This window comes from Pleurodeles waltl, chromosome 7 (assembly GCF_031143425.1).
Source record: "Pleurodeles waltl isolate 20211129_DDA chromosome 7, aPleWal1.hap1.20221129, whole genome shotgun sequence".
NCBI lineage: Eukaryota > Metazoa > Chordata > Amphibia > Caudata > Salamandridae > Pleurodeles > Pleurodeles waltl.
This window is the reverse complement of record NC_090446.1, coordinates 1,296,953,946-1,296,980,482: the sequence shown is the minus strand read 5'-3', so window position 1 is coordinate 1,296,980,482 and position 26,537 is coordinate 1,296,953,946. Positions and strand designations below refer to the sequence as shown.

The following is a 26,537-nucleotide window of genomic DNA, read 5'->3' as shown; positions in this document are numbered from 1 at the left end:
GAATTATAGTGCACAGCTATCAGGGAATTAGTATTATTATTCCTAATTGCTCTTATACGTTCTTGGACCCGTTTTTTGAGGGGTTGGATGGTACTTCCTATGTATATCTTACCACATATACAAACAACTCATTACAGAGTAAATATAGTATTGCAGTTGATGAATTGCCTTATGTGGTAGACCTTGTTCGTATTGTAAGAAAAAGTCACAGTTCTGTCTAATGCAAATTGACAAGTTATACAGCCCCCACATTTTTAAAATCATGTAGGTTTACTAGGCAACCACATCCCAGGATTTTCCTGTTGATGGGCATAATGTAACTCGGACATAGTCTTTCTGTCATTGTAATTGTGGGTAATTGAAGGTCCCTTTTTGAGTATTTTTCCAAGATTGATAGCCAAAAACAGCAAATGCCAATGACGTTTCAGAATGCAATATAATGCAGGGCTTGCAGAACTATATGTAGTGACTATAGAGAGCCGTAAGTCATCTTCCCTGCTGCGTTTCTTGCGTGTTAAGAGAGGCTTGCATTCAATATGTGTGATGCGATTTCTAGCTTCATAAAGCACCTTTTCCGAATACCCTCTATTTCAGAAACAATGTTCCATCAATTCCAATTCCTGAAGAAATATCCTGTCATCACTACAATTCTGTCTATTTCTTTTCATCTCTCCATAGAAGATGGCATTAATTTGTGTATTTGGATGTGCACGCTGAGCATGTAAAACTGAGTTACACACAGTGGGTTTTCTGTATATTCTAGACAAAATTCTGTTACTCACTGTGTATGGACTAACTTCCAAAAATTCTGCTTTTATTGAGGTGATTAAACAAAATATCTAATTCTGTGTGTACCAGTCCTGATGACTAATATGTCGCCTATATACCCTCCTCAGTACAAAATATGTTGGAAAGTTACTGGTGGACAATCAGACCTTAAATGATATTTCTCAAAGTGTCCCATATATACATTTTCATATGAAGGTGAAAATTTGGCCCCCTTAGCGACTCCTTGTGCCTGTCTGTACCATTTACCATCATGTATGAAAACATTATGCTCCAAAACAATTCTAGTAAGATCTAGTAACATCTCCATATGTTCATATAAGGTTGCATCGCTACAGGAAAGTGTTGAAGCCAAAGCTGTCAAGCCCTTTTCGATTGGAATTGAAGTATATAGAGAATTCTCATCAAAAGTGACAAACCTTCAGTCACCTGTCCAGTCCACATCCTCTAGTTGACATAACAGATCTCTTGTTTCCTGGATAAAAGATGGTAAGTTACGTACCAAGGGTTGCAAAAAAGTATCTATAAACTTCAGAGATGTGCTCTGTTAGTGCACCAATCCCAGAGATAATGGGCCTCCCCAGAGGTAAAGAAAACGCCTTGCATCCCTTTGGAAGTATATAAGAAACAGGGTATCATGGTGTCCATAACATTAAGCTCAACCTGAAATAAAAAGAACTGAAAAACCTGAGAAATTACTAAACGTGCCAACAGATAGCATATCAGCCACAATGTATAGTAGATGCCAAACCATGATCATGTAGTTATACTCATAATCAGAAATGAGGCAGAGCTCTCTCCAGTGGGAGAGTCTCCTTTCAATCATGTGTTTAACTTCTACTTGTGGGTTATCAGTGAGATGTACATATGCTTCTTCACGTGAGAGTTGTCTATTAATTTCTGAAATGTAATCTAATCTATTCAAAACAACAAGATTGCCCCCTTGTCGGCCTTCATGATCACAATTTCCTTGTTATTAGCCAATGTTTTTAAAGCTGACCGTTTCCTGACACTGAGATTACCTTTGTGACCTTTCTAGTTGAGAGCTTGGTTGTCCTCCAAATGATAGAGATGTGTTGTAACTGCTCTGTAAAATACATCAATATGATTATCAGGGGAGAGGATTGGGGAAAAAGAAGATTTGGGTTTGAGTCCGCTGTCTATCCCCAAATTGGGTTAAATCTCAAGATGTGCCAAAACGTCCTGCATAAATGGCTGGGGTAAATCATCATGTTCAAGAGACAGAATCAGTCTATCCCCAACTTTGGTCCAATCTCAAGATGTGCCAAAACGTCCTGCATAAATGGTCGGGGTAAATCATCATGTTCAAGAGACAGAATTAGTTTGATATTTTGTATGCCCCTGATAGTTCTGTTACATTTCAATCTTGAATGGTCACCACTAGTATTAAAACAAGGTTTGTCCATATTATTTATTTTTGAGTTTCAAACAACATACACATTTTAAAAGATCAATATTTATCTCTCTATAGTCTGGAATAGAAGTAAGACAAAAGCCTAAACCCTTGGTTAATCCATTTATTTGACCAGTGGATAATAGTACAGTGGAGAGAAAAATCAGATGCTGGACATAACCAATATCGTGGAACTTGCACTCAGGTCTTTCGGTTGCGGGAAACTGATCTTGTCACTATTCCCTCCCTTTTGTTTGTATCTGCTGCTATGCCATCCCTCCTGGTTTTCTGGTATTTACATTGGATTTGGTGTAATTCTGCCTTGTTCCTTTCCTGCACCTGTCTAGTTCTTCTGAAAAAGAAGAACATGTACCTCCTGCGGTTGGAACCGTACTCAAAGTCACCGCCTCTGATGGGTCAGTCCCCCCACTAGAAATGATATTAGAGACAGACACATTCATGTTACCCTCTTTTGAAGTTATAGACTGGGTGGTAATTTTTTAACATCATCAAATTTCCAGGCAAACGTAAAGATACGACTATTACGGTAATCATTATCATCCCTTCTGAGTTTTAAAAACTTTTTATCTTTAATGTATATTAGGTGCACATTAAGTACTTTCACATCCAATTATAGGCTGTATGGTTTACTACAAAGCTCTCTAATACATCCTATGTGTCCTATATAAATGGTAGAAAGAAAAGAACACGATTGGTAGAATGATTACATGCAGATGTACTTCATGTTAATGAGGATTGTGCTACCCTCATTGTTCATAGGAACTCCATTTACAGCTACACTCAACTAAACTTATAAAATTCACTTGCTTCTACAGTGCTGTAGTGATTATATGGTCATAGCTATGTATCTTTTATTCTTTAGGCTTTCTTTTTTCCCTGTTTGTGCTATATAACTCTTCATTGATGATGTAAATGTCTATTATTAGGTCTGAGGAATACCTGTCATGTGGGTACTGTATGACTTTAGGAACCTTCTATGTAATGTATAAAAATGCTTTATAATTTAAAAATATTTTAAAAATACAGCACTGACATGAATATGCTGCATATAGTGCATGTCATACGTTACCTTGTTAGAAGTTGGGAGGAGTGCTAAAAGAAGAACATATTAATTTTCCACCACCCACACGCAACTAGGACCTCTCTTTTGATAGTGATCTTTCATCAGTACATGTTTATGCTCTAAAAGTAAATGTGATGGTATTGTTCTGATCTTTGATTTTGTGAGTAAGAACTGCCCCAATCCCTATGTTACTAGCTTCTACAATAACAATTTATTTATAATTTTCATTAAATGGGTCATGGCAGAAGCTTCCATAACTTTTGGTTCCATCAAAAATAGTCACTGGACATTTAATCCCTCCTATAAGAATTTGAGTTGCTGGTTGACTGGAGTGTGCTCCCTGGTCAAGCAACAACCACAATCCATTGCAGGTTGAACCACACAAAATTCACTAAATTAACCTGTGCTTAACCCTGGGTAGCTTAGCACAAAAAGAGGTTTAACTTAGAGGCAATGTGTAAAGTATTTTTGCATCACACAAATAGTTACACAGTGAAAGCTCAACACATGAAAAAGAGAGACTAAACTTTAATACATTATTTGACACCAAAACAACAAAATCCAATCAGTCAGTCAATATTCTTTATTTCGGCAGTACACCTTAAAAGAAGCAAACAACAGAGACATTTAAAAATCCAAATATCAATATGACTGTAAGCACTATAAAAAGCAATAAAAAGACCTACAAACTTCAGGAGATAAAATTGGTTAAGAACAATAATTAAAACATTATCCATCATAATATTTATACAAAAGTGACGGTGCAGGTTAAAAAGGTAGCATTATTTTATCAGAGGCCAAATAATAAATAAATCGCCTAAGTACAAGGCAGCGAGCAATCAGAAAGCTAATACGTAACAAAACATTAATCGGCGTATCAGCCCGAACTCCACTCCCACTTCAGCAGTTCTTCTAACAGCCTTTCTATCAGCCAGTAATAAAACATTTTTCCTCCTCATTTGCTGTATAGCAAATAAATACCTAGAAACTACAAATACAATTTGCTTGCTAGTATATGGTTGTAAAATTCCATGTGCTGAGTGGTTCTGAGATTCCTGCAAATTGGGATTATACATTTGGACCTCACCCTGCTATACTCGGGGCAAAAAAACAGGGCATGAGCCACCATTTCTTCATCATGGCCATAAGATGGACAGGCCATCTCAGCCAATCTCTCTGAGCTCACCCATTTTGACATATTTATTTGAATTGGTAACAACCCAATCCAAAACTGAACATACAGCTTTCCGGCCAGATTTGGTTCGACTTCATCTACAAACTGTTCAGTTTTATAAGTCTTTAACCATTAAAAAGGAGTCAGTAATTGTAAAAGGGACCTGGCTTGACATGAGCATAGCAAATTTAATGTTCCTGAAACACCGCTAATCTCCGATTTGCTAGTTAGTAGACCTGTCCCCTTGGGATCTTCCCAGAGTTTAACTAGCCCCATGCCTAACTGTGTGCCTTTAACATATGTAATCCAGGGAAGATTGTCAGCCCGTGGGAGGCTAAGCACCTTTTCCAGATCACAGCAGTAATGAAACAGTTTGGGAGTAGCAAAGAGTCTTCTCCAGTACATTTGTGGCCTAATTGCAATTCTTTCTGAGATTGGCCTGAGCTCTAGATCTAGCCTTAGTATGACCAGGGGAGTACTAACCGAAAGGTTCAGCATTTGATTCAGAAATCTATTCTCAACTAATTGTAAGGGTTTTGAATCCTTGTGTCCCCAGAGCCTAGCGCCATGAAGGAAGCCACCCAGTGCTTAATAAGTTTAGATCTACACCACTGGTGTGACAGGTTTGAAAAAGGAGCCCCAGTGAACGTTCAGCAACCCACCAAAGTATTGCTCCAATTTAAGTCTTCGTTTTGAGATGTGTGCTGCCCATTCAAACTTCTTGTTAAGAGTGTTGCCTAAATACTCAAATGGTTGAACCTGCTCTAGCGGGGACTCATTCAAAGTGGGTTTAGCACATGTTGTATGACACGGGTTGAAGATCATATACTTTGTTTTGTTAACATTTATCTCCATCCCTTTCTGAAAACGGAAACTACTAAATTCATCCAGGTGGGACACCCATCTCAGCCAACACCTACCATAACACATTTTTGGGAACCAGATCGAATGAAATCAGATCGAACCAGGAACCAGATAGAATTAAACAAACAAATACCATATAGAGTCTGCCCTTTTCAAGAATTATGGATTTTCAATATATTAACTGCCGCCTGAAGACTTGATCAATTGTTGATGTATGATTGCAGAATCCTGCTTGCATGGGAATTAAGATGTTATTAGCCTCTAGAAAATCTTGAAATCTTGACAAAATAAGTCTGCTAAAATGTTTCTGTGTGGTATAAATGAGGCTAATGGGCCTGTAGTTTGCTGGCACCAACCATTTTAATATATAAGGATTATTTCTGCCCCCACCCAAGATTGTGGGATTTATAGCCCAATCCAAAATGGCATTAAAAACTACTGTGAAATAGGGGCCCCAGACATCGATCTCTGCTTATAACAGATCACCAGGAATTTTATCCATACCAGGGGCTTTGTGTGGCACAACCTTCCAAATTGCCAGAACCACTTCCTCACAAGCAATGATTGAATACTCATTAATAGCAGGGTTCCCTCCACGGCTAACAGCTGGGGCCTCCTTGCAGAGGATAAGGGTGCACTGTCTCCCACAATTGGAGCGTACATGTTGGAAAGTGGATTATTGCTAAGGGCAGGTAAGTACCTACACTTAGCGATAAGCCACTAACCCCTGCTAGGTCCAGTCAAGTCTCAATAAATCAATCCGAGCTCAACCCTTGGTAGCTTGGCAATGAGCAGTTAGGCTTAATTTAGGAGACAGGTATGTAAAGCATTTAAAGATCACAAAACAATAAATAAGTAAAACACACTAAAAATCCAATTGATAAAAATAGATTATATTTTTATCTTTAAAATTACACTAAAAGGACAAAAATCCAATAAAAGGAACCGGAGATATGAATTTTTAAAAATTAGGGCCCTCATTGCAACCCTGGCGATTGGTGATAAAGCGGCGTTAATACCGCCAACAGGCCAGCGTTAAAAAAAATGGAATTATGACCACGGCGGAAACCGCTCAGACAGACAGCCACTTTAACACTCCGACCGCCACAGCAGTAGCAACAAGCACCACGGCGGTAACCGCCAACAGCCAGGTGGAAGACAATGTTCCTTCCACTGTATTAAGACAGGCCTATCCACCACCTTTTCCGGGGCCGTACCAACGACATCAAAAGCACAGCGGAAACAGAGCACAGAAGTCAAAGGACTCACCTCTGGACACTCAGGGAACAACCACGAGACCATGGAGCCCGAGTTGCACATTTTCCTCATGCTCATCTACCTCTTCCTGCATTACGAGCAGCAATGCCGGCGAAGACGACCACGGTGAGTACTGCCGCCTAGCCCACAAGGGAGGGGTGAGGAAAAAGAGAGTGACACACACACGCAACACCCCCACTCCCACCCCAACACCATACACACAACCAGATGCAGTAACATTACATATTCACCCCTACCCCTCGGGAATAATGCAAGGAAAAAAAGATTGGAAGAAAGTGAGTGTATTACGATAAAATAACATGAATAAGTGCATCAAAATACAAACGTATCTACATATTTACAAATGGAGGAACACTGCCCAGTCCTCAATGTCCATGGGTCACAGGGCCACAACACATAGGCCAAGGCCCCACCTCACTCCTGTAACAACACGGAGAGAACACTGCAAGGGCATCAGGTTGAAAATACACAGGCACCTCAGGGGGATGGGGAATAGGGGGCCCCTCAGCCGGAAGATGGTACAATGCCACTGATCCTGGAGGGGCCTACAGGCCCTGTGCGATGTCCTGGGGAGTGCAAGGCCACAGTCTCACAGTGGGTGGATTGCCCACTGCTTGGTCCTGGGAGTACAAAGCCACAGTCTCTCAAGTGGGTGGTTTGCCCACATGCTCTGAAGGCGGCAACATGCCCTGTGCTTGGTCCTGGGGAGTGCAAGGCCACAGTCTCACAAGTGGGTGGATTGCCCACATCTTGGTCCTTGGGAGTGGAAGGCAACAGTCTCACAAGTGGGTGGATTGCCCACTGCTTGGTCCTGGGGAGTGCAAGGCCACAGTCTCTCTAGTGGATGGCTTCTCCACTGGTGCTGGAGGGGGCCTTGTGCCCAGTGTGCTTCATCCTGGGAAGGATGGGGTGACTAGATGGCTTCTTCCACTGGGTCTGGTGTGGACCTTGTGCCCAGTGTGCTTCATCCTGGGAAAGATGGGGTGAGCGGATGGCTTCTTCCACTGGTTCTGGAGGGGGCATTGTGCCCTGTGATGTAGATCTTGGGTAGTGCAAGGTCACAGTCTCTCACCTGGGTGTCACACCTACAGGATTTGCAGGGGCCAGGATGAACTACAGCCCATGGAGGCAGGACTACACACTGCCCACCGGCGGGGACAGCTGCTCAGTGATGGCAGTGGCGGGTCTGGTTTCGGGGCTGGCAGTGGTGGGGAGAGGCTCCAGCCTTTCCCCTGCAGCCTCGGACAGCTGCCCACTGGGCTGCTGCTGCTGGTGGTGTTGCTGGTGGCGGTGCTGATGGTGGGGGGAGGCTCTAGCCCTTCCCCTGCAGCCTCGGACAGCTGCCCACTGGGGCTGCTGCTTCTGGCGGCGCTGCTGGCAGTGGTGGGGGGAAGCACCAGCCCTTCCCCTGCAGCCTTGGACGTGCCCACTGGGGCTGCTGGCAGCGGTGCTGGTGGCGGTGCTGGCAGTGGTGGGGGGAGGATCTATCCCTTCCCCTTCAGCCTCGGACAGCTGCCCACTGGGGTTGCTGCTGCTGGCGGCGGTGCTGGTGGCGGTGTTGTCAGTGGTGGGGGGAGGCTCCACCCTTCCCCTGCAGCTTTGGACGGCTGCCCACTGGGGCTTCTGCTGGCAGTGGTGCTGGTGGTGGTGCTGGTGGCGGTGCTGGTGGTGGGCTGGCAGTGGGGGGGAGGCTTCAGCCCTTCCCTTGCAGCCTCGGACGGCTTAACCGCCATGGTTGGTGGTGGGGGCTCCCAATGAGTCCCAGCACCAGGCCTCCTGTCCTTCCTGCCTGCTGGTGCTGGCCCCTTGCCCTTCACTTTTGCAGCTGGTGGTGCCTCCTTGCCCTTCCCTTTCGCAGCTGGTGGTGCCTCCTTGCCCTTCACTTTTGCAGCTGGTGGTGCCTCCTTGCCCTTCCCTTTCGCAGCTGGTGGTGCCTTCTTGCCCTTCACTTTTGCAGCTGGTGGTGCCTCCTTGCCCTTCCCTTTGGCAGCTGGTGGTGCCTCCTTGTCCTTGTCCTTCCCTTCTGGAGCTGGTGGTGCCTCCCTGCCCTTCCTTGATGCCCCTGGTGCATGCACACTTCCAGTACTGTTGGCTGGTTCCCAGGAACCTCTCCCACCTGCAGTAGCTGTCAACACTACTGTGGCCGTGGCCTGTGTGGCTGAGGTGCTCGACTGGGTTCTGATGCCCTGGCCCAACGTGAAGGACGGGGGGGAGGTGTAGGGAAGAGGTCAACAGTGGGAAGGAAAAGCTTCTTAGGGACATTGGGCAGGAAGAGGGTGAAGGTTTGGGAGTGGAGGAAGAGGAAGTGGTTGTAGGAGGTGTCTGCTGTGTTTGGGTGCAGGTGCATGGGCTGGATGCTGTTGTGAGATTGATGGCTGTTGGGTGTCTGAGTGCTTGCGTTTGTGTACTTTGGGAGGAGGGGTCACAGACACAGTGGGAGAGGACACAGGGGACGTGTGCATGGATGTTGGGGTGGTGACTCCCAGTGAGGGGTGTGTAGTAATAGTCGTGCTGGTGATGGAGGTAGTGGATGAGGATGTAGTGCTTGCAGGTGTGTGTGTAGGTGCTACTGGGAGAGAGGTGGACGAGGAGGAGGAGGGGGACACACTGGAGGCAGTGGATGTTGGTATGTCTGCATCTGGATGGTGTTTGTGTGAGTGCCTGTGGGATGATGTGTGGTGCTTGTGCTTGCCTGAACCACTCCTGTGTGTTGTCCTGGGTGCATGCTGGTCTGCCTGTGTGCTTGGGATAGGTTGGTATTGAGGGGAATGGGACTGGGTAGAGGAAGTTGGAGGGAGGAGGCTAGTAACAGGGACAATGGCTGCCATCGAAGAGAAGGCCAGAGCCTGGATTGATCTCTGGTGGCCCGCCATGCCAGAATGAATGCCCTCCAGGAATGCATTTGTTTGTTTCAAATGGCCAGCCAGCCCCTGGATGGCATTCACAATGGTTGACTGCCCCACATAGATGGATCTCAGGAGGTCAATAACCTCCTCACTCAGGGTAGCAGAGCTAACTGGGGCAGGGCCTGAGGTGCCTGGGGCGAAGGAGATGCCCACCCTCCCGGGTGAGCGGGCACGGGAAACTCACTGAGGGGCTGCTGGGAGGGCGGTGCTGGTACGGGGTGGCGGTTGTACCTGTAGTTGGGGTGGCCACAGAGGTGTCCACCACCACCAGGGAGCTTCCATCGGAGGAGGTATCACTGTCCGAACTGTCCACTCCTGTCTCCGCCGTGGTGCTCCCCTCGCCCTCCTTCCCACTGGTGCCCTCACTGTCGGTGGAATCGGCACCCTGGGCCCTGTGGGATGCAGCTCCCTCCGTCGCCGGTGCCTCAGCTCCTCTGCCAGATGATGCTAATGCACAGAAGGACAGGGTGACAAAACAAAAAGGGGGGGAGAGACAAAGGATACACCGGGTCAATGGCTGCTCCAACACCACCGTTGGCATACACCACACACACACACACACACACAGGGAACAGCCCTACGCATTATGCAATGCACTACCAGTCACAATGTTAGTCACCAGACCATGGACAGTAATACCTAACGCCACTAACAGCATACCAGAGACCCACAGACCCCTGCCCAGTAGTGGATGCCTACCAGCTTGGTTGGAGGTGGTTACCATCATGCCATGCCCAACATGGGACCTACCCTGCAATGTCCGGCCTGTCCTAGTGGTACCCACACGCCCACATCCCCTCCCCGGAGACCACCCCACCACACGCAAGTAGTCTAAATGGAAATTGTACTCACCCCCTTGTGGCTGCTATGATGCCCTCAAGCGCCCATCCAGCTCCGGATAGGCCACCACCAGTATGCGGGCCATCAGTGGGGTCAGGGTTCGACGGGCACCCCTTCCTCGTTGGGAGGCCATCCCCAGCTGGGCCTCGGCCGTCTTCCTTGCCCAGCATCTCAGGTCCTCCCACCGTCTCCGACAATGGGTGCTCCACCTGCCATAGACCCCCAGGGTCCGCACGTCCTTGGCGATGGCACGCCATATACCCTTTTTCTGATGGGCGCTGACCTGCAGAAAAATACACACAGAAAAAAGGTATCAGTCAGACCGTCCGGCCTGTTACACTCAGGTCCCACCATAGCCCTCCCATCCCCTTACGCACAGACATTGCCCACCATACATGCAGCACGCCTCCCAGGACCCTTCCAGCAACCCCCACCTTACATGAGGCCCTCACACACAGCACGCCATGCATTCATGCCCCATGCATCATGCTCACAGTGTACTCACCTGTTGGTCTGGAGGCCCATACAGCATTTGGTACTGGGGTAGGACCCCATCCACCAGTCTCTCCAACTCCGCAGTGGTGAAGGCAGGGGCCCTTTCCCCAGTGACACGAGCCATGGTCGGTTCCAGACAGAGGTCACAGCAGCACATGCAGTGTAGGTCCTCTCCTGTTGAAGGTCAGTTAGCAAGTGGGTGAACAGATAGAAAATGGCGGTCAGGTCCGCGGCTGTGCGTACAGTCACCACGGGCGTACATCACCATTGGCCACTGTAACCCACAGGGCTCAATGGGATCCAATGAGGAGTTACACAGCGGTTTTTGACCGCCTCCCGCAACGGCGCACAGCGTCAATGGAATTACCTCATTTCCACATGTAACTCCATACAGGACAGGCGGACACCAACTTTAGGGGGAGGGCAGGCCGTGGCACCTAACTGCGTCACAGTACACATATGCACCATTTGGGCCTATACAACAATCTTGTGTTACAGTCACAACATGCAATGCAGTGTAGTGTTTTGAAATATGAGATACTGACCAGCTACTCACCGTTTGCCCCCTGGATTGCAACCGATGCGGATGAATCGGAGATGGAGACATCCCCTGTGTACAGGTCCCTGGTGGACTTGTCAACAATGGAGGACAGGCACATTATCCTCACCTATAGACTGGACAGGGCCACAATCACAGAGCTGTTTGCCCAATTGGAGCCTGACCTGATACCTCCTATCCGTCACCCCACCGGGATCCCCCCTCTTGTGCAAGTCCTATTTGTGCTCCACTTCCTGGCAAGTGGCTCCTTCCAAGTGACAGTGGGCTTGGCAGCAGGAAAGTCTCAGCCAATGTTCTCAATAGTGCTGACTAGAGTGTTGTCTGCCCTGATTAAACACATGCGCAGCTACATTGTTTTCCCCCAGGTGGAGGATTTGGCCACAGTGAAAGCTGATTTCTATGCAACGTGACATATCCCCAACATTATTGGGGCTATTGATGGTACACATATTGCATTTTTGCCCCCCCGGAGAAATGAACAGGTGTTCAGAAATCGAAAAAGAGCTTTCACTCCATGAATGTGCAGATAGTGTGCCTGGCGGACCAGTACATCTCCCATGTCAATGCAAAGTATCCTGGGTCTGTACATGATGCCTTTATCCTGAGGAATAGCAGCATCCCATATGTGATGGCTCAACTCCAGAGGCACCGGTTGTGGCTATTAAGTGGGCCATGGTTCCCACCCAGTGGATGTTGGTGTATGGTTATGGTGTGGGCCCTAAGGGTTAGTGTGTGTCTAACAGTTGTCCCTCGATATTTGCAGGTGACTCTGGTTACTCCAACCTCTTGTGGCTACTGACCCCTGTGAGGAATCCCAGGACAAGGGCAGAGGAACGATACAATGAGGCACATGGGCGAACAAGAAGAAGAATAGAAAGGAGATTCGGCCTCCTGAAGGCCAGGTTTTGTTGCCTCCATCTAACAGGTGGATCCCTGTACTACTCACCCAAAAAGGTGTGCCAGATCATCGTGGCATGCTGTATGTTGCACAACCTTGCCTTACGTCACCAGGTGCCTTTTCTGCAGGAGGATGAGGCTGGAGATGGGCGTGTGGCAGCAGTGGACCCTGTGGACAGTGAAGATGAGGAGGCAGAGGATGAGGATGAGGACAACAGAAGTGCTATTATAAGACAATACTTGCAATGACACACAGGTAGGACACTGTAATTACACTTTACAATGACAGTTTTGTATTTGACATTGTCACTGGCAGGCTAATTAAAAAAATTCTATGCCCACTTACTGTACCCTTTGGCATCTCTATTTTCAGATATTTGTGTCCCACTATCGCTCCTGGTGTGTTGGCTGCAGTCAACTACAGGTCATTCCTATATATACACAATACTGTACAATTATATGGCAGTGTTTAAAGCTTGTTAAACGAATAAATGGTTAAATGATTTGACAGACTCCATACATGTATTTTTTCAAATTGTGTTTATTTAAGTGCTAATGATTAGAGGGGGATGTGCAATGGGCTGGGGTGATGATGGATGAAAGTCCAAGTTGTAGTCCAGTCTATTTGTATCACAGGTGCATTGTCCAAGGGGGCATAGGAAAGGGAGCAATGGCAGTTCATGGTGGACAGGGTGACAGAGTGGGACACAAGGGTGACATTCAGGAGAGTCTTATTTCATGGCGGGGGTCTTGGCAATGTTCTCTGGCTTCTGCCTGGATCGCAGGGACCGTTTGCGGGGGGGTTCTCTTTCTGCAGGGGGTGGGGTGCTGGTGGCCTGTTGGTCCTGTGGCAGGGCCTCCTGTCCACTAACAGCAGCGGAGGTAGAAAACTGTTCATCGGTTTGGCAAGTGTCAGGGGCCCGGTGGTGTGCCACTGCCTCCTGCAAGGTGTTGGCCATGTCAGCCAGCACCCCTGCAATGGTGACCAGGGTGGTGTTTATGTCCTTCAAGTCCTCCCTGATCTCCAGCCCCCTCCTGCAGCCCCTGGGTCTCCTGCAACTTCTCCAGTATCTGGCTCATCGTCTCCTGGGAATGGTGGTATGCTCCCAGGATGTTGGTGAGTGCCTCCTGGAGAGTCGGTTCCCTGGGCCTGTCCTCCCCCTGTCGCACAGCAGTCCTCCCAGCTTCCCTGTTATCCTGTGCCTCTGTCCCCTGAACCCTGTGCCCACTGTCACTGACCCCAGGTCTCTGATCGTCCTGTGTTTGTGGGGTGGCCTGGGGTCCCTGTAGTGGTCGACACTCTGCTGATTGACGTATCCTGGGGTCAGAGGTATGGGCCCGCTGAGTGGGTACTGTGGTGGTGTTTCCTGAGGGGGAGGCTCCGTGGTGGTATGGGAATGTGTCTGGGTAACCGACTGTCCAGAGATCCCTGATGGGCCAGGTTGGTCATTAAGGTCCAGGCTTCCAGAGCTGCTATCAACACTGTGGGCCTCTTCTGGGGTGGACTGGAAGTTGCTGGCACCTCCTCTCCGGTGACGCTGGGGATGTAAATGCAGTGTTATTGTTTCTGTGTGTATCATCTTGTGCATGGGTGTGTTGTCCTGTATGGTTGTTATTGCACTGGCAGATTTGCCTTTGAGTGAGTAGCTATTTGGTGGGCTAGGTGATTCTCTCCAGTGTGCATGCAGTGGTGATAGGTGTCCATGCAGGTCCGTGAGTGGTGTCTATGCATTGGTGTTACATGCAGGGCTTGTTATTGGGATGAGTGGGTTGTGATGGTGGGGTATGTGGTAGGTGGTGAAGTGATGGGATTGTGTTGACATGCAGGTGGGGGGGTGATAGTAATAGAGATTTGACTTATCAGAGTCAGTCCTCTTCCTACTCCTGCCAGGCCCTCAGGATGCATAATCACCAAGACTTGCTCCTCCCATGTTGTTAGTTGTGGGGGAGGAGGTGTGATTCCACCGCCAGTCCTCTGTATAGCTATTTGGTGCCTTGCTGCTGTGGAACGTACCTGTAGGACGCTGGCCCGGCTTATGGTGGGTACCTTGTGGTACTTACACCTTGTGCCAGGTCCAGTTATGCCTTATTAGTAGATTAGTAGTGTTCTAGCAGCTTAGGCTGATAGAGGTAACTATAGCAGAGCAGCTTAGGCTGAACTAGGAGACATGCAAAGCTCCTACTATACCACTTATATCATATAGCACTGTATCATAAGAAACACAATACTCAGAGTTACTAAAAATAAAAGTACTTTATTTTAGTGACAATATGCCAAACATATCTCAGAGGATATACTCCCTTAGGAGGTAGGTAAAATACACAAAATATACACACAAACCAAAATCAGGCAAGTGAACAGTTAGCAAAGTAGTGCAAATACTGTAGAACACAATAGAATGCAATAGGAGACAATAGGCCTAGGGACAACGCAAACCATATACTCCAAAAGTGGAATGCGAACCTCGAATGGACTCCAGGCCTAGTGTAGTGTGTAGAAGGTCACTGGGAGTGTAAGAAAACACCAAGGGTGTCCAAGATACCCCACTCCAAGACCCTGAAAAGTAGGAGTAAAGTTACCCTAGTACCCCAGAAAGACAGTAAAGTCGAGATAGGGGATTCTGCAAAGACAACAACTGACTGCAAAGCACTGAAGATGGATTCCTGGACCTGAGGACCTGCAAAGGAAGGGGACCAAGTCCAAGAGTTACGCAAGCATCCAGGGGGGGCAGGAGCCCACTAAACCCCGGATGAAGGTGCAAAAGGGCTGCCTCGGGGTGGAAGAAGCCAAAGATTCGGAAGGTGCCAGGAACTTCTCCTTTGGTCAGAAGATGTCCCACGGCGTGCTGGAGGATGCAGAGTTGTTTCCACGCAGAAAGACCACAAACAAGCCTTGCTAGCTGCAAGAGTCGTGGTTGAGGATTTTGGGTGCTGCCAGGGCCCAGGAAGGACCAGGAGGTCGCCCCTTGGAGGAGGAGACATAGGGGGCGCAACAGAGAGAGCCCACGCAGAAGCAGGCAGCACCCACAGAAGCACCTGAACAGGCATTCAGAAGATCTGAGCACGGTGGTCGTCTCAGCACAACAAAAGAGGGTCCCACGAAGCCGGAGTCCAACTCAGCGAGTTGGGCAATGCAGGACGGAGTGCTGGGGACCTGGGCTAGGCTGTGCACGAAGGAAGTCTTGCAAAAGTGCACAGAAGCCCTAGCAGCTGCAGTTCACGCAGTACACAGGATTACTGTCTGGCGTGGGGAGGCAAGGACTTACCTCCACCAAATTTGGACAGAAGGGCCACTGGACTGTCGGGGACACTTGGATCCAGCGCCTGTGTTCCAGGGACCACGCTCGTCAAGATGGGAGGGGACCCAGAGGACCGGTGATGCAGAAGTTTGGTGCCTGCGTTGGCAGTGGGAAGATCCCATCGACCCACGGGAGATTTCTTCTTGGCTTCCGGTGCAGGGTGAAGGCAGACAGCCCTCAGAGCATGCGCCACCAGGAAACAGTCGAGAAAGCCGGCAGGATGAGGCGCTACAATGTTGCTGGTAGTCTTCTTGCTACTTTGTTGTGGTTTTCCAGGCGTCCTGGAGCAGTCAGTGGTCGATCCTTGGCAGAAGTCGAAGAGAGAAGTGCAGATGAACTCTGGTGAGCTCTTGCATTCGTTATCTGATGAGAAACCCACAGGAGAGACCCTAAATAGCCCTCAGAGGAGGATTGGCTACAGAGAGAGGTAAGCACCTATCAGGAGGGGTCTCTGACGTCACCTGCTGGCACTGGCCACTGGCCACTCAGAGGTTTCCATTGTGCCCTCACACCTCTGCATCCAAGATGGCAGAGGTCTGGGACACAATGGAGGAGCTCTGGGCACCTCCCCTTGGGAGGTGTTGATCAGGGGAGTGGTAACTCCCCTTTCCTTTGTCCAGTTTCGCACCAGAGCAGGGCTGGGGGGATCCCTGAACTGGTGTAGACTGGCTTATGCAATGAGGGCAATATCTGTGCCCTTCAAAGCTTTTCCAGAGGCCAGGAGAGGCTACTCCTCTCAGGCCCTTAACACCTATTTCCTCTCTCCTCTCTCTCTCAGAGGAAATCCTTTGTTCTGCCTTCCTGGGACTGGACTGCCCAGGCCCCAGGGGGGCAGAAACCTGTCTGAGGGTTGGCAGCAGCGGTAGCTGCAGAGAAAACCCTGGAGAGTTAGTTTGGCAGTACCCGGGCTCTATGCTGGAGCCCCGGGGATGCATGGAATTGTCCCCCAATACCAGAATGGTATTGGGGTGACAATTCCATGATCCTAGACATGTTACATGGCCATGTTCGGAGTTACCATTGTGATGCTACATACAGGTATTGACCTATATGTAGTTCACACGTGTAATGGTGTCCCCGCACTCACAAAGTCTGGGGAAATTGCCCTGAACAATGTGGGGGCACATTGGCTAGTGCCAGGGTGCCCTCACACTAAGTAACTTTGCACCTAACCTTCACTAAGTGAGGGTTAGACATATAGGTGACTTACTTAAGTGCAGTGTAAAATGGCTGTGAAATAACGTAGACGTTATTTCACTCAGGCTGCAGTGGCAGTCCTGTGTAAGAATTGTCTGAGCTCTCTATGGGTGGCTAAAGAAATGCTGCAGCCCATAGGGATCTCCTGGAACCCAATACCCTGGGCACCTAGGTACCATATACTAGGGAATTATAAGGGTGTTCCAGTCTGCCAATCAGACTTGGTAAAATTTGTCTCTAGCCTGCAGTGACAATTTTAAAAGCAGAGAGAGCATAAACACTGAGGTTCTGATTAGCAGAGCCTCAGTGATACAGTTAGGCACCACACAGGGAACACATACAGGGCACACTTTATGAGCACTGGGGTCCTGGCTAGCAGGATCCCAGTGACACAGGCTAAAACAAACATACATACAAGTAAAAATGGGGGTAACATGCCAGGCAAGATAGTACTTTCCTACAGTACCTTCACCCGTAGGTCCTTCCACCTCTTCCTGATGTCATCCCTTGTTCTGGGGTGCTGTCCCACGGCGTTGACCCGGTCCACGATTCTCTGCCATAGCTCCATCTTCCTTGCAATGGACGTCTGCTGCACCTGTGATCCAAATAGCTGTGGCTCTACCCGGATGATTTACTCCACCATGACCCTTAGCTTCTCCTATGAGAACCTGGGGTGTCGTTGCGGTGCCAGGGGTGTATTGGGAGTGGTGTGGGTGAGGGTGTGTGAGGTGCTGTGTTGGGGTGTGTGATGTGGGGTGCGTGGATGGTGTATAGGTGATGGTGGTGTGTGTTTGGGGTCTTGTCTGTGGTCTTGCTATCTCTCTTGTGGCACTTGTTTGTAATGGTAAAGGGTTGGGGTAATGTGGGTGTGTGTTTTATAGTGATGTGGGTGTGGTGTGTGTATATGTGTCAGGTGTGCGTAGTTTGAATTGTCCAATGTAGTGTTGTTTTGTATGTGTGTGTGTATTTTGAGCGCAACGGTATGTACCGCCAATGGTTTAGCACCATGGAATGTCCGCCGCGGTGATTCGTGGGTCATAATGCTGTGGGCGTAGTTCTGTTGGCGTAACGGTGTGGGTTTTGCTACCTCCAGTTTATCAATGAGCTTTGGGCTGGTGGACTTGTGTGTGTGGCTGTATAGTGACGGATTGCTATGTGTGGGTCATAATATGGGTGGCGGTAATCCGCTGTGGCGGCGGTATGTTGGCGGCAGTCAGCATGGCGGTAAGTGGGATTTACTGCTAAGGTCTTAATGAGGGCCTAAATGTTTTCTAGTGCTTATAAAACAAAAGTGCCAATCTGGACATCTGGTCGCACTAGACCAGGGCAAAGTCAAAATTTGATGCCAACCGTGATGGTGCCCTGCTCAGCTACAGTTAGCGGGAGGCCTGGGTCAAAGTTTTACCTTTGGACTTAGTCTTTTTCTTGAAGATTTTCTTCACTGGGACAAAATCACTATTTCGGATCCAACCTTTCTAGAGCCCTCCTCGGTAACACATCACAGGGGACCTCAATGAAGAATTCTACCTTTGGACTTTGACTATTTTTCGTGACGGAAATCCTCGTCTGGGCCTAACTTGAAATTGGATCCGACCTCCCTGGAGCCCCCTTTGGATATGTTGTGTGGGAAGCCTCACTCAACTTTCTACGCTCTGACTTAGAAAAAATTTGGGAGCTTTTCCTCTCCAACATCGAACGACCCTCCACAGCAAGCGGATTTCAAGTTGACATTGTCAGATTGCCTTACCAGGAGCACCCAGTGATATCCTGGATGTCTAGGGTTCCGGAGTTTTTCAGCAGGGCGAACCTGCAAGTCAGGCCAGGTCACTGTTGACGTAAGCAGAATTGACTCACGATGTCAGTTCGGTCCATTTATGGAGTTTTTTTTCCAAAAGTTCTCAAATCTTCACCAAACTTCTGGATCTTCTTCCAGAAGGTCTTTGAAGGTCTTTTAGGAGTCTACAACTCCCCCCAAGGATCCAGAAGCTCGGAGTTGCTCCTTGAGGGTTAGGACTGCAATTCCCAGAATGCACCTTGTTCAAATCCAAAAATGACCACTAGCCACTGGTCAGCTGGTCTTTTTCTTCAGGGCTTGACACAAGGGACTTAGGGGAAATTAGTAAAATGGGCAATCCAGTAATCTACGGAAATATTGCTTTCAGTGGTACAATCCCCACAGTATTCTCAGTGGCTACTATATTCCAGAATGCAGCTTGATCCTTTTCCTTGGAGGCCGCAAGGAGTGCCTCCCATCTCCCTTGTTCTCATTCCCTCTTAGCATTATTAACAGCCCTTTTGAAAGCCGCTCTCATAGCTTGAATTGCACATCTGTCCTGGAACTTAATTGCAGTTATCAGCGCATATCTGACAGACATACAATGGCTATTAAACAATGAGGCCAGATTCCTCCTGGCTCCCACAGCCTAGCTTCAACATTAAAGTTTTTTTTTTTTTAATTTGCAAAAAGTTGTTTATGCACTTCCCCAATCCTTGCTAAGGGAGTTTCCTGGCCCAAAACAGAATCAAAATTACTGAGCTCTCCAAGGCGCTTCAATACTAACTTATATATACACTTTACTGAGTCCTTCAAGCACGCCACTACACGCAAGTTTATCCTGCATCTTTTGGTTGCTAGTTAGTGCCTGCCATCAAAGGGTTGAGCGTGCATGACTGTGAGCCTAGCAAGGGGGTATCCACATACAGTGCAAGTGCATTATGGTCACTATCATGCCTTGTAATAAGTGACATATTGATGGCAAATGACCATAGTCTAACATCAATTAATTTATAGTCTATCAAGCTAGTACTTGGGGATCTATTGAAAGCATGCCTCCCTTCCCTATCTGAGCAAGTTCTCCCATTACCGGCGTGCACTCTCTGGCTCAAAGCCTACTGGAGAAGTCCAGGGGCTCAAGCTGGCAATTAAAGTCACTGCCTATTATTTTTAAAACACCTACTGGGAGGCATGTCATGTGGGAATGAGCTGCTCAATTGTTGTTAAATTATCTGTCACCAAAACAGCAATAATCCAATCAGTAGAACCAGAGTTATGAATTTTCAAATGTTAAGGTTCTTAATAGTGCCTGAAAGCTAAAAACACCAACCTTGGGAATCTGGTCACCTTTAGCACCACAACAAAGGGTCCAGGAGTGTATGGAGACCTCATGGAGGTTCTGGACTCACTCGGGCTGGGTAGAGGTGCAAGTTCAATATGGTAGAAGCCAATCATGTCCCTGTGGCTCTGAACAGGAGGCCAGCAAACTAGCCCTTGGAGTCACTTCTGGTAGTCCTGGGTGCAGGTGTAGAGGAAGGGCACAACAGCAGGGCTAGCTTTTGAGGGTTCAAGGCAGGCTTCAGGAAGCAAAGCAATCTTTCCAGGTACAGCAGCAGTCTGGCAGAGTGCACAGCAGGTCACATCAGCAGGCAGTCCTTTGCGAGTCCTTCCACAGGTCCGGTGGTGAACTGAAGAGTGGGTCTGAGAGCCCTATTTTTATATTCGGGTGCCCTGCTCCTAGAAGGTGGGAGAAGTTTCTGGAAACGTTCTTTAAAGTTCTTGGAATTTACTGACTCTAAGCTAGCTGCAGTGACAGTACAGGGTCATTAGGCCTATTGTGAGGTGACAGGACACAGACTATACTGGTGCAAATGGGTCTGTGCTTAGCTCCACCCCCCCATCAATCCAGTTAATGGCCCAGTCAGGCTCAGCTAATCCCACTATTGTGTGGCTGTTTGTGAGGAATTCACAAAGTCCTAACTGTCAGTTACGCCCAGTCATGTGACCTAAGACAGGTTGCAGACACAAAGGGCTAAGGGCTGGAAAATTCCAACTTTCAAATCGTATTACCAAACAACATTGATCCATGCGGAAACAATTACCTTCATCTCTTATCTAATCCAAAAATAATAAATTACAAAAACTGCAGCATAGATACAGAAAACATTAAGAATCCATCCTTTATTATATATACGCAATTACTTTCATAATTTACTCAATATTACTAAAATCTCCTACCATATCAACACAAAAGAAAAGAAGGACAGGAAAAGTGCAAAAGATCAATTGCTCGTGATTAGAAACGCAGAAGCCGACAGTTAATCACCCACATATCCATTAACAAATTACATTTAAAAAGCCTGTTGGTTGACCATTCTTCTAATTGAATCAACACTTATTTATGTCCGGGTTCAATTCCCCACGTTTGTCCTTCACTCCATTCTAAAAAGAAAAAAACAATCCAGGCTACAGCATTATCGTCGATGTTTCGACCCATTAATAACTCTTGGGCCAATTCCAGGCTCCAAAACGGGTCTTCCTCAGGACTACTAGGTAGGGAACACCTAAAATTCACTCAACCCTCAACCCAACATCTTCTCAAGTATATCTCTAAATGTACTCAGATTTACAATGCATGAAAATCCTTATTAACATCCTCTTCTTTTAATAATATTCTTTAGCCGGGTAATGCAATGTATCCTTTACCCACAAAATTATTTCCTCCAATCGGGTCCCTTCTGCCTTAAGGCATTTATATCCTCTGTACAGCTGCGGCCCCCGTCTCTGTAGCTCAGAGAAGGGGGCCGCGACTGTACAGAGGAGATAAATGAACTTTTCCTGTCCTTGTTTCTTTTGTGTTGATATGGTAGGAGGTTTTAGTAATATTGAGTAAATTATTAAAGTAACTGTGTATATATATTATAAAGGATGGATTCTTAATGTTTTCTGTATCGATGCTGCAGTTTTTCAGGGGTTTTTCACCTGCTGACCACAGAGATTTAGACATATTGGTGCTGATGATTGTATTAACCCTGCACAATACATCTTTTCATTCTTACGTGGTGGCAGTACCACAGTTTTGGTACGGAACACTGGATAACACATTCCACTTAGAAAGAATCAAAGATTTATATAGTAAGGACACTTACCTGAACCTTCTCCTTCTTGTTTTTGAGGGGTATCCATCTGTCCATATGGTGGTTCTCTGAGTGATGGTGCTATGAGGGAGAAAAGATGAAGGCTCAAGACCCAGTGCAATCTCCTCTCACCATATGTGATAATTATAGAAAAAAACACTCATTCCAAGTCCGCTTGGTAATTTGTGCATATTCCCATACCATGCGACACGACTTCCTCTCATTTAGGAATTACAGCTTAATAAATGTAATAAGGAATTCCGAATGTTATCCTACTGTGGGTGGGGGTAGGCCTCACAGTAGTAAAAATCAAATTTTGGAGTTTTTCACTATCACGGCATGTAAAACTTAAAAGTACATGTCCTACCTTTTAATTACACAGGCACCCGGCCCTAAGGCTACCTAGGGCTTACCTTAGGTGTGACTTTAATGTAATAAAAGGAGGGGTTTAAGGCTTGGCAAGTGGTTTTAAATGGCAAGTTGAATGGCAGTGGGACACAGCAGTCAGGCTGTGGTGGCAGGCCTGAGACATGTTTTAAGGTGCTATGTCAGAGGGCTGCACAATAAGTGATGGTGGCCCACTGATAGCATTTAATCTACAGGCCCTGAGTATATGGTTTACCACTCTAGAAGGGACTTACATGTACATTAAATAGGCCAATCAAATATGCCAATCAAACCATGTTTAAGGGTGTGAGCACAAACGCATTAGCACTGGTTATCCGTGGTAAAGTGCACAGAGTCCTAAGGCCAACAGAAGCAAAACTCCAGAAAAAGTGGAGGAAAGCAGGCAAACAAATTAGGGGAGGACCACTATAAGGCTGACAGGTCTAACACCTCCATCCATATTTGATATTTCAATTCATAAGTGCTCTCTTGGAATTGTGGACTACACACTTGAATAGTATTCACTTAGCCCTAGAAATTACCCCAACTGATCCTTTTTACATAGTGGTGGTGCGTCCTAAATAGCCTTCATCAGTGCCTCCTTCGGCATGATACGATCACTCAAAATGCAGAGATCCAGAAACTCTAGTTCTTTGCATAGAAATTTACATTTGTCAACTTGTCGAGTTTTGCTGAAAGTTTTTAATTGATCTAATATATAGCATAAAATGTTGTTGCTTTTGCAAGGTTCGGACACAAATCAAAATACTATCATGAACTGGTTTTACTCCCTCCATGTGTTGAAATAAGATGTCCAATAACCTTTGAAACCCTCTAAATTTCTGCTGAAAGAGAAGCAGAGAGGGCCACAGAGAGAAAAAGTAGTTGAGAACGAGAGATAGTGGAACCATATATTACCTGATAGTTATGGAGCTGGGTAAATTAAGTGTGGAGTTGAAGTGGGAAAAAAGAGGAAGAGAAGATTCGAGTGTTGTCGGCAAGCAGGTCATAGTAGTGTAAGAAGGAGAAGATAATGTTACACAGGAAGGACATATACAATGAGAGGATTAGAGGCCTCTTGGGAGGATGGTACTGGAAGGGTGTCTGAACACCCTGAATGATTGAGTGGTAAGAGAAGAACCAATCTAGAACAATATCAGTAATATTGAGAACTTCAAGAGTAAGATTAAATTTGGCTGACCTCTGGTTGTGAAGTGCTCAAATACTAAAAGACACATGAGAGAGAGCAGTTTCAGTGGTGTGAAAAGTGCTATCCTGGAGATGAATCTCATATTTAATGAGCGGATGGGTAGAGATTAATCCTGCCAAATAGCAGATGTTCCTGGACTTCTGGAAAAAGGCAGCTGGGAGACAGCACAATAGATGGAGCAAGATCAGGAATCAGCCATTGGTTTGTCTAGTGCCACTGTTAATTTGAAACATTTTGTGTGACTACCAGAAGTTCTAGATGGCTGAATAAATGAGCGAGGGTCAGATGCTGTTTGATGGGAGAAGGGTTAAGTGGGGGAATAGGGTGAGTTGGCAGATTTGAGTAGTGAAATGAACTAAGTCGGGCATGCAAGGATGTTGAACCTGAGAGTAGACCGTGTCAACAGGTGTTTAATCTCAGAAGAGGGGCACAGCCAAGCAGTGTTTGACTTGACTTCGTTTCACTTGGGTATGATCACAAGTAATGACATATGTGATATGTCAAAATACAGAATGTCAAAATGTTGCCTAGTTGTCCATGCGTTCCGCATCCTCAGGGGAATAGTCTTGCATTGATTTAGTTTGGAAGAGCCTTGTATGTCTCGCAGGACTTTTATTGGCTTCAGAGTCCTTTCTGAGGCTCAGTGAAAGCACACATTCTTATCTTGCTGGTGATCCCAGTCTGGCCCTCCCAGGAATGTTCTTGGACATCCTTCGACAAGACATTGTATGTATGGATGACGGCAAGACCATTAAACTCGCCTTACGCTTGCTCACCTTGGTGCCTGGTTTCCAGGCAGCTTATACTGTGGATATTCTGCCACGTTCTAAATAAACTGTAGAGAAAACAAAACGTGACAGGTGAAAAACCCTTAAATTAATCTTAAGAACTGTAAATATGCATGGTGGCATTCTGTCCATCATTTTATGTATTCTTCAGGCATGTTGTTGTCTACTGACATGTTACATGCGCCAGCACATATCCATTGTGCAGCACTATCTTTTTGATGCTACCTCGCACGTTGTGGGAAAGGAAAAATATGTTCTGAAGCCACTGGTTGCCTGATGTTGCATTTCTCTTTCTAATATTTTATGTGGAATGTACCCAGAAGTTGAGAATAAGAGGAAGCAATGAAATAGTTGTAGTATAAGGGTGTAGTGTGTAGGCAGTCTCTTTTTTCCAACATGCTCATGTTTACTCCCCTGACATCTCTCAAACCTGTCACGGTGATAGAATATTCTTAAAAAGGGGAACAGAAGAACGTGCACACTTGTTCAGGATAAGGACCATGGTTAAATAAACATACACATGCATGCATAGTATCAGAAACAAAAACCTCCATATTGATAGCTTTGGAAAAACATTTCTGCGAATATATGGCAGTTCATTCACAGACTGGAAATAGGATGAAGCTTATGTACAAAGAATGACTGAGTCACCATAAAGACAACGTATGCCTGTGCTATAATGTTCCTTGCGCACTCTGTATGTAGGTGTGTGGTATTTCTATAGCGTGAACCTAGATAAAGGGCAGTGGAGTGCTGTACATGGTCAAAGACAAGCATAAAGTCAACAAGTAACAAGAGGAAGCTGGATGAGGACTTCTAATGCATTGTGATGTGGTGTTCTTCACAAAGGTGAATCTTCAACTCTTTCCTAAATCGGAGCAGCGTTGAGGTGGTGCTGATGGATACAGGAATGTTATTCTAGATCCTGGGTGCATAGATGGAAAGGGCCTGCAGCCTTGTATTTAGGTTTTTGTACACTTCTTAGTCTGCAGTATGATATGGTCTTGCTGTGGGTGTGTCGAGAATCACTGGAGATGATGACCTAGTCTGCAAGATAAGCAGGGGTGCTGGTCATGATGGTTTTGTAAATGATGCAGCTGGTTTTGAAGATGGTGTGGGACAGCCAGGGGAGCCACTGGAGTTCTATCAGGGTAGGAATGATGTGATCATATTTGTTCAAGCCCAGAATGAAACGTGCTGCAGTATGTACAATGTCCCCAAGGGTGCCAGTGTGGAATTTGCATGGCAATGAAGTGGGACATTACTGCTGTCCAGATGCGGTAGTACGAGTACTTAAAAAGCAGTTCTGAATTCACTTTGTGGAAGAAATGATTTGACTTTCTTTAGAAGAGAGAGCTGGTAGGAGGCTGTCTTTGAATTTTGGCAATATGTTCTTTGAGGCTGAGGTTCATCTGTAGGGGGAGCGCTATTATCTACAAGTAGAGCACCAAACATCTTCATGCAAAGGTTGAAGATGACAGGCGACAGCATAGAACTATGGGGATCTCAGGTGATAGGGATCTTTTGCATCATGGAGGTGCCCATGTCAGCAAACAAGTGTTGTTTGCACAATGTGCCCTATTGTGACACCATCATTGAAAAACGTAGTTCCCAACAGTTTCTCAAAATGTGCAACATACACCACATGCAGCAAATCAACTGCTATAACAAACAGAAAGCATAGGTAAACGTCTGGGATGACATCTTAACTGAAGGGAAGCTGGAAATCCACCCATGTAGGCAGTTTCCAGCTTGTTTGTAGAGAAGCTGCACAGCTGATGTCTGTCGGTGGTTTTGCTACCTTCCCAGGACATCAGCAGCAGTTTCAGAAGCTTTTGATTCTATTTTGGGATCTGGTAGTGCTCAAGGTAATGCTTGACATAAATCTCTGTCCCGTCTTTATATGTTTTCAAAGTTGGTAGGCCTGCTGCTTTAGTGCTTTGCATTGCTGCATTGAAGAGATCTGATGCCACAGGCAAAGTGACAAGTACAGATCCTGGAACAATTGTCTGGATTGGAGTGCTGACTACTGACTCCAGTTAAGTGGACTGATTAGCGGGAGAATGGATATTCCCTAGAAAATTATGCTGTGAACCTAGAGCACCAGGAACTACCACTGTAACAGCAATTCATTTTAATTGAGGAAAAATGTGTTCTTAATTGCCTTTCAGTTCTTATGATCTGTTTCAAGGGCATTTCTAGAGAACCATAATATCCCGCACACTATCACAAAATAAACTCACCAGTTTGACACATGGAGACAATTATGAGAAGCCTGTAGTTGCTGAAGTATATACAGGGGATTCCTCTCTATTTCTCTTTTGTAATGGAGTGTTTCCATTCCTCAGTTTTCAATGCAACAAAATTGTGGCAAATGTAGAGTTGTTTAAACACTGAGGGGCTGATGTAATTATTCGTGAACTCAGAAATTACCATTGCCATTGTGGA

General features: G+C 46.5%; 1 protein-coding gene across 1 annotated transcript in view; it reads right to left on the bottom strand.

Moving 5' to 3' along the window:
• Window positions 1–21,787, bottom strand: part of LOC138246204 (transmembrane protein 60-like) — a 45,315-nt gene extending 23,528 nt beyond the window's left edge. The window contains exon 1 of the mRNA XM_069200561.1: window positions 21,717–21,787. The gene's annotated coding sequence lies outside the window, so the exon portion shown is untranslated. The remainder of the gene's footprint in view (window positions 1–21,716) is intronic.
• Window positions 21,788–26,537: the final 4,750 nt, after the last annotated feature.